Source organism: Ictidomys tridecemlineatus, unplaced genomic scaffold, assembly GCF_052094955.1.
Source record: "Ictidomys tridecemlineatus isolate mIctTri1 unplaced genomic scaffold, mIctTri1.hap1 Scaffold_97, whole genome shotgun sequence".
Taxonomy (NCBI): Eukaryota; Metazoa; Chordata; class Mammalia; order Rodentia; family Sciuridae; genus Ictidomys; species Ictidomys tridecemlineatus.
Window position 1 is genome coordinate 265,354 of NW_027526179.1, and position 17,005 is coordinate 282,358.

At 34.8% G+C, this 17,005-nt stretch overlaps 1 pseudogene; it reads right to left on the bottom strand.

The window, feature by feature from the left end:
* Positions 1-576: 576 nt before the first annotated feature.
* Positions 577-17,005, bottom strand: part of LOC144374944 (ubiquitin carboxyl-terminal hydrolase 31 pseudogene) — a 42,830-nt pseudogene continuing 26,401 nt past the window's right edge.

Below are 17,005 nucleotides of genomic sequence, written 5' to 3' on the forward strand. Positions count from 1 at the left end.
GGAAGGGAGGTGCACACACTTTTACAAAATCTTGGCACAGACTCCAGCAAGTGAGCTGAGACCCGTGTGACACAGTCCAACACTCACCTGGCCATCTGCAGTGTAGCCAGCCACCCCATGGACACCTGACCTGCTGAAATGTGGCCTTTCCACTGAATGATACAGTTCACCTTGTGTTTCTGGGATTCTTTTCTAGGCTCCATGTTTACACACCACTCCATCTGTATCTATTTTCTGTTATTACTAGTAAATGTGTAATATGTTAAGCCAGGGCTGTGCTCAATGGGAAAAGCGTTGGGGAATGGTTTTATTGGATTCCTTTCATGTTGATTTGTGTATTTCATTTTCAAATATCGAACCAATCTTTTGTTTGGTGGCTGTGAGCATTCCTATCCATGAATCAACATGTTTTGCTGTCCAACATGTTGATTCATGATTCATTGACTCACTGAAGACTTCAATGAGGACTTCAATGGTGGTAATTATCTTCAACCCATCGGTGGCCACACACTGGTAGTAGCCAGTTTCTCTTGTGTCCAGGTCTTGGATTTGCAGTTGAGAGCCATATTCCATCTTTCAGATGATGATCTGCCTTGGCTTTTCCATGACGGGGGCATCATTCTTCAGCCACCACATGTTGGGAGGTGGGTTTCCTGCCACCTTGCAGGAAAGATTTGCTGTCTGGTCCTGGACAATGGTGATTTTGTTGACTGTCTCTAGAAAATTTAGAAAGTAACCTGCCAAGCACAGGGATTATTAAAAAGCAAACATCAGTGAAAGGTGGAAGAAAGTGCCCCTGGGGGCTCCTACTTGAACTACTTGTAAGGGAAGATTTCCATTTTTGGTCACATATACACATACAGTGGATTCCAGGTTTTGGAATTAATTACATTACTTTGCACAATGTTGCACTGAATCCTGAGTTAGGTAGTAGGAACTGTTGCTGCTGGGGAAACATAGGGTCAGGTTCCTGAGATTCTCTGGTCACATTTTTGTCAATAAATTGATACAAAACTAATTTTACACTTGTTTCTGTTTAAATATTCCTTACTTAATACAGATTGTTGACTCATTCATACTGAAATCAAGGACAACATCCTGCAACTTGTGTGCAAATGAGGCTTCTCTAACATATATGTTTCCTTTTGGAGGGACATGGAAGCTTGATTGTGCTTTTGCACAGTACATAGCACTTCAACACTATGCCTGGGGGGCCTTTAAGCAGCAAAATTACCAACATAAACTGAAAAACCACACAGGCACCCAAAAAAGAATATAAATATACTGAGAATAGAAAATATGTTCAAAACATGAGAACATTGGCCCTCTGGGGACACAAATTCTTAAGAGTTGTGTACAAAATTCTGATATTCCACCCTTTGTGCCCTATTCTGGGGTCCTTGCACACATTGCTCTGGTGCTCCATAAACTTAGGTAGAAGTATGAGTCATAATCCTTGTCCCCCAGGTTCAACAAGAAAGGGATGTGTAGGCCAGGCTGCTGTGTTTAAGCTTCACTCTCTGACAAACTCACAAATCAATTCAGGAAAGTATCAAGATACAAAATTGACACCCATAAATCAACTGTGTCTATCTTATCATTTAATATTTAAAATAAATTGTTAGATATATAATAATATTAGTTTGTTGATAGTATAATTATTTTATTTTCCATGTGATGAAAGTGAATTGAAAAAAAGCTAAGGGACTGTCTAGGTAAGCATCAGCTGAAGATATTGGTCTTTTCTCTTCTCTGAATTTCCTCCCAGGGCTACCCATGCTCCCTTGAATGGTTCTCATTGTTTTATGACAATATAGATTTTTTTCTACTTGGATGAAGCCCAAAATTGATATTTCCAAAAACAATCTCCATAGCTCATTATAGATTTTTACTCAAATTAGTGACATGCTCATATCTATCCCTGTGTCTTGGTGGACATTTTTTAAGTTGGGTTAACTTTAGGATATCTCTTGCCCTAAACTCCCCTAGAATTTCAATTGCTATTTTGATATTTCACTCTAAGCATAGTGTTATATTTTTGCAATGTGTTGTGCTAACTGGCACTGCTTTGATTCTTTCCCATTTTTTAAATTGTAAAAAGGCAAGGCTGTGAGACTAAAATATGAGGATGTAACTAAGAATAGAGGACATTGGTCATCAGCAAATGACAAAGAAAGTTTAAAATTAAAATATAGGTAGCTGTCCTATAAGAGTGCTTTAGTCCTCTCTGTCTCCCAGGCCTTTCCAGCAGCTCTTCCTCTATAAGGCACTGTCGCTGAACTGTGGTACCTGAAAGCCTATGCTACTCAGCCTCCTCACTTCTTCTGTGCAATTATTTATCCAGAATCCCACAGTATTGATTATTTTTGCAATGAGCCTGGATGTTTGGCTAATGAAAAGCAGAGTAGGAAAAAATGAAACTATTTCTTTTTTCTCTTTGTTTGTTTCTGCTAAGGAAATTTCTCAACAATTCTAATAACCAACTATTAGAATAACCACTTTTTTCTTTTGTTTTGCATTTGTCATGCTACATTAAAAACATATAAAAATAACTTTATCAACTACATAGAAACTAAAAATGGTTTGAAATGCAATCAATTTTACCTTAGACTAAAAGTAAACACTACTCTTAATCCATATATAAGTCAATAATGGACTTTATAATATATGGAAAGCATGTTTGTCAAGATAGCTAATGCCAATATAAGTTTTCATAGGAACTTTAAAGAGGGGAGATATTGCAGTTGTTAGTTTTGTCTACATTGCTATTGACTTTAGAAAGCATATTTTATATTATATTATATTTAAGGGGAACATGAGTAAATTTGTTAGCAGTCTGTCCTTTAGGAGACAGACTATTCTGGGTTTTTATTAATATCACTGGTTATACTATAAACTGTCTATACTATTCAGACACCACAGACTGATTTTTTTTCTGACGAATGAGATGTACATCCTACATATCCCCCTAAATAATAGATTTAAAAGCATTATTTTATATTTAGAAAAATCAATATATTTCAGGATGTTTGTGGTTATAACTTAAAAATTAAGATGGAAGACTCAATTAAGAAGTGTTACATAGAATCATAATTATACTCTTAGTGATTGTTGTAATTAAATTCATTCTGTGTTTTACTTGTGAATTGAGGCAACATTGATGAAATTTCTACTGCTCTGAAAGACTGAGAACAAATTATGTTTTTAAAACACTACTGGCAATTTAATATGCATATTAATTGATATTTAACTTTTTGCACTGAAATTGTTTCCTGAAAACTTAATTACCTTATCCTCCATATGGGTTAATTATGAAGCAATACAATTTGAAATTGAAAGTGTATATGGTTTTAATTTAATTACATTGAATAATTAATAATGTAGATAAGCTTCTTCCAGTAAAGATACCCATGATCAAAGAATATATTTGCAAAGATTATTGGAATATTTTTATCACATTTTGTAAAGGGATGCCTGGGTATGTAAGTAAAAGATTAAAGTGTTTTAATAAGAAAAGTTACCAGTGGGATTCCTGTGCAGACTCTAAATAAAAAAAATTAAAGACATTCTCAATATTTGCTTAATACAATGAGTACAATATTTACTACTGGAAAGATTATCAGTTTAGCCTGTGAGTATCAATTATTAGCAGAAAAAGTGAAAAATTATTTTATAAAATGCATCATGCACAAAAATTGAAACATGTAGAGGGACATCTATTATTTTCTTTTCAATGATAGAGGTGTTTTAATGTTTAAAATGCTTTCATTTTTAAAAAAAATATTTTCTTTCCTGTGTTAGTTGGAAAATTTAAGTTTTGACAAAATACAATGGTGACCCTTCTTTTAAAAAGTCTATTTCATTCTATCTTTAATAGAAAATTTCTTGCAATTTAATTAACCTCAAGTAACTAGAGGGATAACTTCAAAAATTGTAGAAACACTGTGAATCACAGTTGGCTAATTACAGTAATTTTCAATAATTTTTCTTCTTTAATATACTCTATGCAGAACAAGACATATTTGACCTTTAGACATTGAGATGTGTTAATTAATTTAAATTTATTTAATTCCCATTTTAGAAAATTTATTTCTGATGATCTATCAAAAAATTTATACATAATTTTATAAATAATAATTTATACATAATTTATAAATAATAATAATAAATTTACAAATAATCATTTTTTTATTCCTGTTTTGGTGTTTTGCATAATTATACTCTCAAGAACTTTTTATACTCTATGCTTTATTCTGTTGATCTCCTTATTGCTTTTATGAGATCCCCTTTTTATCTTCTCTTTTTAGCTTCCATATGAGAGAGAAAACATTTGATACTTGATTTTCTGAGTCCCTTAGCATAATGTTCTTCAGTTTCATCTATTTACCAGAAACTGATATAATTTTATTTTTCTTTCTGGCTGATTGAAACTCCTTTGTGTATAGACAGGACATTTTCTTTATTCATTTCTGTTGATGGACACCTGAACTGCTTTCATAGCTCAATTATTGTGAATTGTCTTGCTGTTTACATTAGTATGTATGTATCACTGTAGAATGTTGCTTTTAGTTCTTTTCTATAAATTCATAAGGAGGGGGATAGATAGGTTTTATGTTTGTTTCATATATGGTCTTTTGAGGAATCTCGATACTGCTTTCCAAATTAGTATTACTAATTTACAGTCTACCAAGAGTGTACCTTTTCCCACATATCCTTGACAGCATTTATTATTACTTATATTCTGGATTGACATTCCAATTGGAGTGAGGTAAACTCTCAGTATAGTTTCATTTGCATTTCCTAGTTTGCTAGGAATGTTGAACATTTTTTTCATACATTTTCTAGCCACTTGTATTTCTTTTTCTTTCTCTCTTTTCCTTTTTTTTCTTTCTTGATAATTATCCATATGGTTGATTTGGCTGTTTATTTACTAGGTTATTTGTTTTTCTGGTGTTAAGGTTTTGAATCCTTTATATATTCTCCATATAAATACCTCATCAGAGAAAGAGTTGCCAAAGATTTTCTCTCATTTGTATATTCTCTGAAAACTCTTGTTTCTTTTGATATAAAGCAGCTTTTTAATTAGAGGCCATCCCACTGATTGATTCTTGGTTTTATTTCTTGAACTTTAGAAGTCTTGTTAATGAAATCAGTACTTGCACTAACATATTGGAGAATTGACTCTTAAGATGTTTTTTGTTTTGTTTTGTTTTTGTTTGTTTTTGTTTTTCTTCCTAGCAATTAGAGTGCTAAATCCTAGATATTTAATCATCTTTGAAATGACTTTTGTGTAAGGTGAAAGTTAGAAATCTAGTTTCCTTCTCCTGTGGGTTTTCCCAGCACAATTTGTTAAAAAGGCTCTCTTTTCACCCACTTAATATTTTTGGCATCTTTGTCAAAGATCAGATGACTGTATCTAGGTGGATTTATCTCTCTGATTCTATTGTTTTTCATTCCTGTTGGGAATGTATCTCACTGGAAGAGTATGGGTAATGTCCTAGGTTTTATCCTGAGCACTACAACAAACACAAACACAAACCAAATTCATTTTGAGGAGAACGCAACAGAGAGAATCACCTTCAGAAGACTCCTGCTGCAGGAACTGGTGAACCTGGGGTAGTGGTCCCTTGGGTTTCTCCCTTGTACCATTTACATAGGCCAGCCTCTCTGTTAGGCAGTGTTACCTTATCAATCTTTGAATAAATTTCAGTAGGAGGAGAGGTGGAAGGGTAGTAGAAAGGATGAGACCTAGAAGTACCACACCACAGTCACGGGAATGGAAAGATAAAGTTCGTACTTGAAGGGTCCATAGGCCATCAGGGGAGTTTCATAAAGAGTCCTGTGCTGAAAATTTGTGTTTGGGGGATTCAGAGTAGTAGTTCATGGCATGGAAGGGGTAGAGGTGTTGAGTAAAGGAAGAGATTTTATAGAAGATAAAGAGCTGCCTTCCCAACTGGGCTGAGGGCCATCTCAGGGTTAAAGAAGCATTACTGTTTATCTGACAGATGTTACTTCTGCCTGGATCTCTCACACTTGCCTGTCAGACTTCCTCAACTGGTGTCTGTCACTAGAGTTCATCTACACTCTCATGACCTCTGCAAAAAATCCTTCAGGGTTTTCAAGATCTTATCCTTCTCAATAATGCCTGTTTTCTCTTTCATTTACTGATACTATTCTTAAAATGACTCAGCTTATAGGCACCAAACAAAGGCAAGATGACAGCTACAGGGTGTCAGAGTCCCATTCCCATCACCTGGCCTCCCCCTGTTCCTGAGCTGACCTCTCTGACCCTGCTGGAAAAGTCGTGAATCTCCTTCACTTTATATTCTTAATGAGGCTATTTACCCTGCATACTAAAAGAGATCATGACTGTATAATTAATTTCCTACTCTGAGCTAAGCATACAGAGTGACCCATTTGAGCTGCTTACAATTTAACCTTTTAACAGATGAGAACACTATTGTCACACATAGAGACACATTGTAAGGTTGTCATAATTAAATAATCTCAGTAATCTACAGCTTTTTTACATTTACTTTTTAAAAATTGTTTTTTTAATTGAAATTTTAAGACTGGTTCTTATGTTTTTTTAATTCTGAAAAATATCTGGGAAAATATATGAACTGATAAAGATTTTTTAAAAATGTCATATGCATATCCAAATGGGAATTTTGCATATTCAAGGAAAAAACCCAGTTTTCCAGGTGTTACCTAGAGCTGGATCTATTTTATGACTGGCAGTAAGTCTCATAACTCTCTGAGTCAGGTGCATCTTGTGTATTTAGAAAGTTTTGTTATCAGGCCACAGAGGTCTGCACCTGGGCAAGACTGGGGGTTTGGAGAAAGGATGGAAGTGTATTCATGGAAAATTGAGGATGGACATTAGAAGTGAACTTTTGGTGTAAAATGTGCACTGGATGAGATAAAACCCTTCCTTAAATTCCTATATATTGTTTACAAACACCTTGATTAGTAGATTATTTATTTAAAATGTGAAGAAAACTAATATTGATTGACTTTTGAAATGGGTTGACTTAGAGGCAGCATGATTGTCTGATTTTTCATGTGTTGGGATGCACTTATTTTTAAACAATTTTGTCTCTTAAATCCTGAAATCTTAACAATACAGACACCTCTTTTAAGCAATTGTCTTTTTCTTGCATCTTTCATGGAATAAATTTGTGTTTCCCCTGAGAGCTGCTAAACAAAATGGTAAAGAAAGTAAAGCAATCAAATTCCACACTGGGCCCTGCCACCCAGGCCAGCCCTTGCCTATGTACCCAAGGGTGCTGCCAATGCAGGGCAGGATAGCCTATGAGAAAATAACATCTGCTTTTATTTTCCATTATACCCTATCCTCCCCTGTGATTTATCTAAAGACCGCAGCTCCTGAATCTTGGTTTTGGGCAAGCTAGGGAGAGAAGCTGATGGAGACCCAGGAAGGACAACTGTGGCAAGAAAGAGGGAGGAGATTGTGATTGAGGATTTGAGCTGCAGTGGGAGAAAGGTCTGAATGATCTCCAGGGGAAAAGTAGGTATGGTGTGTGTGTGTGTGTGTGTGTGTGTGTGTGTGTGTGTGTGTTTTCACACATGGTATGAGTGGAGTATCATTGTTTGTTCTTTTATTATTGATTTATATGTTATGAAACTCCTGTGTGTCTAACATGTTCCTCAATCTCCACAAACCCTCTGTCTCTGGAAAAAGCCTTCATATGTATGTGAGTTATCCACTTAAAGTTCATGGTGTGAGACAAACAAGATAGTTTAGAAGGGCTATGATTGGGTTATGAGATTCTTAACCCAATCAGTGAATTAATCCCCAGATAGGATTAACTAAGCCATCACTGAATGTGGGTAGAGTATGGCTGGAGGAGGTGGGTCATTAAGGGTGTGCCTATAGAATATATAGTTTATATCTGTGAATGCAGTCTTTCTCTGATTCTGATCCTCATATGAGCTGCTTCCTCAGTCATACTCTTTCACTATGATATTCTGCATTACCTTGACCCCCAAAGATTGGAATTAGCCATCTATGGATTAAGACTTCTGAAACTGTGAGTCCTTAATAAACTTTTTCTCCTCTAAAATTGTTCTTGTTTGGTCTTTTAGTCACTGCAATGAAAAGTCTAACTAAAAAAAATGAAACTAAATGCAATAAGTAATTAGTGCTACCAAAGGGCATATAAGATTTCAACCTGCCCAGGGGACAAAGCCTATACATGGTTCAGCTTACCTCTGCAGCTGACATCATGGTGTCACAGTTTCTGTGGCCAAAGAAACTATTTCACCAGTCCCCCCATCACTGAAAGGTCCAGTTTCCCCCTTAGATCTCAACAGGCTAGTTCAGACTTCTCCACTGATCTGCTTTGAAAGATGGAAGCAATTTTCATCTTGCAGAGGGAACATAGCATGTTTGATGGCCCACCAAAAGTAACGGAATATATCAGCTGCCTCATTCTGCAATATTTATTCAGGAGGAAGGTACATTTTTAAAAGGGAAGGCTTAAAATGTGGCTTTAAAACTTAACCCTTGAGGTCAAATAGCTCTTAGAAATCTTACTAAGAATAATTACGAAGAGAAATGAAATAGCTATTGCAAAATGTCACTCCTGTTCTCTCTCACTCATATATAGATGTATATGTAGATATATTTATATATCTATAGATAGGTTGGTTTTATCCATCTTTCTATCTATCTATCTATCTATCTATCTATCTATCTATCTATCTATCTATCTATCTACCTACCTACCTACCTATCTGGCATGCTATTAAGGAAGGCTAGAAAGCCTTTCTCTCTCCTAGCAAATACAAAACTTAACAGGAAAGACTATGATGTAGAAACTCAGCTGCTCTCTGTGATGTTAACCCTCCTGCCAAGTGCCTTCTCTACCTCTTTCCAGGAATTTCTTGTTTCCCATTAGTTTTTTTCTCCTTCCTTTTTCCCTCTGTCCTTCCCTTCCTTGCTTTCTAAGGACTGGGTGTGTGTAATTCACTTTAGCCAGCACTTCTTAGTTTTTGAATTACTATTGTCATTATCTGTCTGTCAAAGCCTCTCTTTTTAAAAATGTCATAATTTTCTCCTTTGTCTGATTTCCTTAATCCCATTTATTAACCTTCCCACCCTTTGATACCCATTAGTGTTTTAATGCATCTTCTGGCATGTTTACTTAGATAATTACATGTTTACTTATCTAAGCAAACAAGGTGGTGAACTAACTGGAACATATTTACTTAGATAATTACAAATGTCTGAAAAATACACAGTGTTCTTTGGGCATTTAATTTTGCATAGATGGTGCTGGGTTTTGGGATCTCCTGTTCTTTCCTCTTTTTCCTGCCCAATGTGTTTCTGCAGTCTATCCTTGTGTTGGTATGCAAATTTAACTCACTGTCTTCGATTACTCATAGTGTATGACATAGACTATAATAATCTTGTGTTACATTTTATGTTTATGTTTCATTCTTCCACACATGGACAAATACTCTGCAATATTTAGCTGTGCTGCAATAAAAAACCTGTCACCTGGTTCTGTTTTGTTGTGCACTTGTTTTGGGTTCCCATATGGAAGGACAGACTGATCTTGCTAGGAGGTAGGGTATATACATTCTTAATTTCAGTAAGGTCCACTGGATTGCTCTGTGGAATGGCTCTAATGGTGTAGGTACACCTAAGCTATTCATTTATACCCTTTCTTGTAGCATGTAAAATTATCCAGAATTCAGATTTCCCCACATATCTATGCAAAATGTAATGACTGAATTCTAACTGAAGATTGGGAACATTAGGTAGTTAATCCTTTTCATAAGAATTTTTTCTGAGTTTATGTTTTTGCTGTAATATATCCAGAAAAGTAAGTGGCATTACTCTGCTCAGACTGTACCCCTTCCTGTATTTACACCTTTAACCACAACATCACTCTGAAATTCCTTACACAAAAAGTAATGTGATTTCCTCACTCCTCTGATTATAAGCTGAGCAGAAATGATATAATGCCAGTTCTAGGGTGAGGTTTTAAGAACACCAAGAGTTTCTGTCCACTGTTTTGCACTTCTGCAAATTGCAGGAGAAAAATACAACCTGGGTAGTATATTGGACTTTCTATTGAACTGAGTTACCTTAGCAAACCACAAACCTCATGACTTAAAGCAATACCAATTTACTCTTTACTGTTCTGCAGTTCCAAAATGGATCACGCTGGGCTAAAATCAAGGTGTCAGCAGGACTGTGTTCCTTCTGGAAGCTCTAGGAGTATCACTTTTTTTGCCCTTTCTTGATTCTACATTTCTTGGTTTTTGGATCCTTTTTATATCTTAAAAATCTGCCACATCAGACTGAATTCTCCTTATGCTGCTATTTCTCTTACTTTTCATTCTGTTGTCTGTCTTGCCTTCCATCTTCTACTTTTAAGGACTCTGTGATTACAATGGGCTCAGCCAATTACTTCAGGAGAGTTTAATCTTGTCTCAAAGTTATTTAGTTCAACACCTTATTTTAATCAGCAGCCTTACTTCTTCTGTGCTATAAAACCTAACTTTTATGGGTTCTGAAGAGTCTAGAACATGTACATCTCTGTGGGACCATTAATACCAACACAGATTTGGGAGGTGGGGCAGGAGAATTGCAAGTTCAAAGCCAGCCTTAGCAAAAGCAAGGTGCTAAGCAACTCAGTGAGACCATTTCTGTAAAAAATATATACAAAATAGGACTGGCGATGGGGCTCAGTGTTTGAGTGGCCCCAAGTTCAATCACCAGTACCCAAAGTGGAAGGAAATAAAAGAGCATTGTTAATCCAACCTGAATCTAAACCCTGACCTGGAGCCAAGTGCAGCAGAGATCAACAGAGTGGCCCCAAGCAACCTTCATGAACTTGGAAAAAGATAATATCTATTATCACTAAAATGTTCAAGTTGTTTGATCTTCTTTGGCAACTGTTAACTAAATCATCTACAGACAAACTCAGCTTAAAATTTTAACCTGATTTCATGAGAAGCCAAAAATTTTCTGACAATTTCTTGTTGTCTTTTCTGTGCTAACATACACAATATTTCATCCTTTTCCATAGGATCTTCATTTATATAATGATGCTAGATTGCTGTCAGTTCTGATCACTGTCATCTTTTTTAAAGAGCAAAGATTGTCTTCCTCAGAATCTCTTCTGTCACAAGTCTTTTGGTCAGAATATGAAAATGAGTGGTACTGCAATACAATTTTGAAGGCAGAAGAGAAGGAAGAGTCTTTAATCTGTGAAGACAGCTGCAAATAAGGAAGTGGGCAGAGGAGAGATACTTTGCATCTTCCATCCAGTTGTAAGTATCATTCTTTTCAGTATCTTAGCCTAAATTTTTCAGAGTGGCTTCCCAATCTGTCCTTCCCCAAACTCTTCCAATAGTTTTAAAGCTACCTTCCTTGTGTAAAGCTATGGAATGCATGAAATAAAGTATCTTCTTGACAATAGACAGAAACAATGTCAAAAGACATTAATTGAGGACATACTACCTGCCAATCAGTATAAATGGTGCTTTCTGGTTGATTTTAATCTCTATCCCTTTAAGTGTCATTTCTACGTGGATCCAACATTTGACCATATTTTCTTCATTCCAAGAGACTAAGACATTATTTTCATGTTATCATATTATTACATCTGGTATTATGTTGACTTCAGTCATCTTTCCATACATATTATTAGTTACTACTTCCATACCATCTATATGTGAAGTGGTTTATTAGGAGGGACCTTATGATCAATACCTGCCAAATACTATTCAATATAGTCTTCCAGGTGAATGCAAAAACATTGCAATAACCTACTTTTAAATCCCCTGCAAAAATAACCACTTTCTTAGTTTGTGTGGCAATCATCTGTGGGTTACAATCAAATGATTTATAAAATTTTAAAAAAGCTTTACTGAAGTAAAAACAAGATATTTTTAAAAAATATTACCATTCAATTCATTGAAGTCAATTGTGCTACATTTAGAAATATAATAAATTCTTAATATTCATATTCAATTCTTGTGCACAAGAATTGTCAATTCAAATTTTGGTTCTTCACATTTACTGGAATTTATATTTGTTGACATTAGGCATTTGTTATTATGTTAATATTTGACTTGTCATCTCTCATAAAGCACATATATATGATGTGCATGGATAGCCATCGTGATGATATGTCTATTTCTATCATATACTCTATCATATTTTACAAATAAAATGGTAAGATTTGGATTATGACTATAAATATTGATTTAAAGGATGATCCCACCATACAAAGCAATCAAATTCTTTCCCCAAACTTTCAGATGATTATTGTATTTGTCTAAAAATTCATCTTTTCTTTCTTCCTTTTTTCCTTTGTGATTTTCCTTAATGTTTTAATGTTTTATTTGTGTATTAATATTATATATGAGCTTTGAATTCATTGTTACATTTTTATTTCCCTTTCTATTCAGATGAACAATTTACTATAGACTATGGAATAAATTTGCCTGCAATTATCACCTGTTCCAATAAAAAGGGTTTCATTTTAAAAGTTATTTATTATAGAAGACATTTTCAGCAAATGCTTTTTTACTAAGATACATGCTTGTACTCCATCCCATGTTCCTGTATTAGTGCTTTTTTTATGTCTGCCTTTTCCCATCAACTTGCCTTATGTTCTAGGTTCCTATTTTTCCAGGATTCTGGAATTTTATCTATTGCGTTAACTTGCTTTCTAGTGGCTGGGTGCTCTTTTTCCTTGAAAACCTGCTTGATTTGTTCCATGGCTTGCTTTTCCCTTGAGCTTCAATCTGTACATTCCTCACTTTCTTCCTTTGAGCACAGGGCACTGTGCAGCCCAATTCTAAATGACCTTGACTTTTTCAAATCTACTACTTTAATCTTCTTAACTTAAAGAGAGTGGATATAATAAAGTGATGTCCACACAAATAAATTTTAAAGGTAATACAACCTTCAAATATTAGCACTCCAGCATGTTCAAGGACAACTTGAAGTTTTGCGTTTAATATGTAGAAAAGCTTGCACAATTAAAAAAAAAATATTTTCAGGCTTCTGAATATTTTATGGTTTTGGTCCTAATTTGGAATGGATTCTATCTTTATTGGAAGGAGTGTACAAAATCAAATATCTGAATAAATTATGTTGTATATTTACAGCAGCATTTTTCAAAGTGTAGTTATGTGATATTCACTGATACTAGATGAATAAAACCAAGATTGTATTTGCAAAATTTGAGAAATACTGAGGATTATCAAAGTTAAACAGATTTATTTTATGTAGGTTTTCTCTGGACTTTTTATATGTTAATTGGATTCTGAATCTTTATAATAAGAGGTAAAGTTTGCAGAATATCCCTGAGTAGTTTGACTACAGATTCCTTTTATCTATGCAACACATTTTAAGATATCTTACTGGATACTAGAATTCTGTGGAGCATGATTTCCATAGAAATGCTGCAAAATAGACTTTCAGAAAATCTTTTAATGATAAAGGGCACAGATAAAAATAGCTCCCTCTCAATAAGAGAAATCTGCCTCATTGCAGCCTGAGTTAATATTATTTGTGAGCCTGAAACAGGAACTCAGCAGAAGAGTTAGATACAGTCAAGAACTATCAAAGGCCTAAGAACCTAATGGGCATTGTGACTGCTCTCTAGTGAACATACCTATTACAGGCAACCTTCATTTTTCATTTCAAAATTACAATGCATCCAGACTACAGACCTCTCTACTCTTATTGTTGTATTGTAACAAGAATCATGTGATAAAACTGGTTCCATCTAACTCTGTCTGAAAATTCACACAAGGATGTTGATTGCATGTCAGTTTTGACTAGAATATGTTACTCAAAATTAAACTAAGGGAGTCTATATCTGTAGTCTGCATTTTTTTTAAGTTTTAATCCCCCAAACAGTACCAAATTTTTAAAGTGAATTGTGGAAGAAGAATATTTTTTAGATATTAGCCACTATGTTTGTGAATCTTGTATTTTTCTCTTCCCTGTGACCTGAGGCTTTATTTCATTTTGTAAACTTAATATCCTATAGTTACCACCTTATGGGAAAGAACCTTTGAGATATTAAAAAAGAGCCAAAGATACTGGCCATAGTTTCAATGAAGAATGCAGCAGAAGAAGGAAGAGGACAGAAGACCATGTTGAGAGGAAAGGCCTGTGGGTACAGAACTGGAGATTCAGACTGAGTGATTAGCTGACAGGAAGGGCATCTGCACCTGGGAACTGTCTCATGCCCATTGAGCAAGCATCGTCTATCAACACTGAAAACCACCAGATGCCAAGAAATTACTGCACCCATCACATTTCCATTCAAGGGAGCCTAGAACATTGTACAGAGTGAGCATTCCTAATCTGAAATTCAAAAATCAGAAATTCTCCAAAATTAAAACTTTTTGAGTGTTGACATGATTCCACAGCTGACCTCGTAAGTCATAGTCAAAATGCATGAGCACTCAGAATATTATGCAAAATTACCTTCAAGTATGTGTATGGGTGCTATATGAAACAAAAATGACTTTTTCATTTAGACTATGTTTCTATCTCCAAAATATATCATTATATAATACTCAAATGTTTCAAAATACAAATATTTCTGGTTCCAGATGTTAGATAAAATTCTCAACCTATATAAATTTGACCAGTTAAGCATGACTTTTCTTTGGTGTCAAAGGATGACCTTCCAATGTTCTTTCACATTTTGATACCAAATAACAGGGATTCCCATCTATGGCCTGGGGTTTTACCCTCATTCTTATTTTATGTGAATAACATTTCTTTCGCCAGCCCAAATCCCTTCAAAGACAGAAGGGGTTTGTACTTGTGTAGACTGACTAGCGTTTATTCAAATCTCACAATAACATCCAATTAAAGCCGAAACCCATCTCATCCTGGATTACTGGTATTTCTGCCTCTTGGCAAACTGGATAATATTTGCTTCAAGAATTGTGTTTCTAAAATACACTAACACATTCCTTGACTGAAGAATTATACCTTTTACTGTTTAAAATTTATTTTCAATTTCATATGAATTAAAACAATTCTCTAACTGGGAGTGGGAGTGCATGCTTGTAATCCAAGCAGTTCCAAAGGCTGAGGCAGGAGGATCAAAGTTTAAAACCAGCCTTGGCAACACCAAGGCAATAAGCAACTCAGTAGACCCTGTCTCTAAATAAAATACTAAAAAGGGCTAGGGATGTGACTCAGTGGTTGAGTGCCCCCAGAGTTCAATCCCTAGTACCTCCCACCACTAAAAATAATCTCTGGCTGTAGTTAAAAAATGTAAAGCACAAGATGGTTTTCCAGGATTGTGCTTCTCTGGAAGAATCATTAAAATGATCCAGGATAGGGATTTGCTGTTATGTCCAAAGACATTCTGTGAGCCACATCATGCCTGATACAGTGAGTCCCCTCTTAATGGCAAGTGCTATACATAGCCCCACCTTCCAAATACCCAAACAGCTGTATTTCTCTCCAGTGAAGAAGGACAGGGTTGACCTTCTAATATTATTGTGAAAATGTTCAGTTTATAACTGATGAGTGTGTTATTCATCTCATCTGATTCAGGTTCTCGTTTTCGCTTCTTGCTTTGCATCTATATAAACCTGGAAATAATCTAAGCATGTATATTTGGAAGTATTTCCATTTTATGAGAGCAACTGGAGTCCCTAGGATGTGAAATAGCTAAACTTTCATCTGGCTTCCTGAAAATGCTGGGGCATTTTCATTTTTATCTATACTGTTACCTTTTTCTAAATGATCAACTTTTCTTGTTCCATTTTCTTTCATGTCACAGGTATCTTTCCCAGAATAGTAGATGAAAAGCTATGAAAATACTAATGAGTATTGAACATATTTTTGGAAAGTATGTTTTCTTTATATTCACATATTCTGACTCTTATTTATATTTATGCATAAAGTTTGGTTGTGCACAATAATTATCTATATTTTTGTATGTATGAAGACCAGGCTGCTATTTGAAGCAGTATCCAGGACTTGAAAGGAAGATAATGCTATAACATGCATTTCAAGAGAACTCAGAAGCATCCTTTCACCCATTTATCACCTTCACAGCCACAGTGATCACGTGTCTTTTTCTCTCAGTAAACACATTAATTGGAAACTAATTTTTAGAGGGCCCATGGAAAGACAGTGTTGCTTACATCTCAACCACCTCTTATGACAGATCTGGGCCAGACTTTCCTTTTCATGAATGGACAAGGGTCTCTCCCTTTTGGGGCTCAACATTCAACCATTTGAGAGCAGAATTTCTTACACAGACCAATAACTGAATCTCTAAATCTTTATAGTTATCTAATGGTAATAAATAACAGGAACACTTTCAGAGCCTCAGCTTTTTCATCTATAATATAAACATAAGATCTGACATGTCTATTTCAGAAAGTTGTTACACATTTCAAATAAGACTGTAAAATAAAGGAACATTAAACAATAAAAGTTATGTTCTAGATGGAAAAAGTTTACATGTAATCTCAGAGATCTTCCAAAAAAACCATGAAGAACATATTATTATTCCCTATTGTCAAATAAACAAATTAGAGGCAAAGTACATTAAACTGACCTGTGCTTTATAAGTGGCAAATTTCTGTATGGTAGGACCCCAAATCCAGAAACCAAAAGACAAAGAAACAACAGCAATGGCTGTCAAAATGGAATAAGCTATTATATTTTATAAGCTAATAAGCAGATTTTTAAAATCACGTAAGATAAAAGTTAGCATAGGATAGGAATTAGCAGTTCAGAGAAAAATACAACCAGCTAAAGCACTCTTAGGTGTTAAAGAAACTAATAAAAATATGAAAAAGATAGTGATAATTTTTTAATAAAGGTGTGTTTCAGATAGATAATAGATTATTAAAATGGTTCTACATTGACATTTGATGAGAATGTAAATTGAAGCAAATTTTGGAATGCTTTTTGGTAATCTATATTAAAATTTATGACATCTTACTCTCTGATCCAGAAATTCTA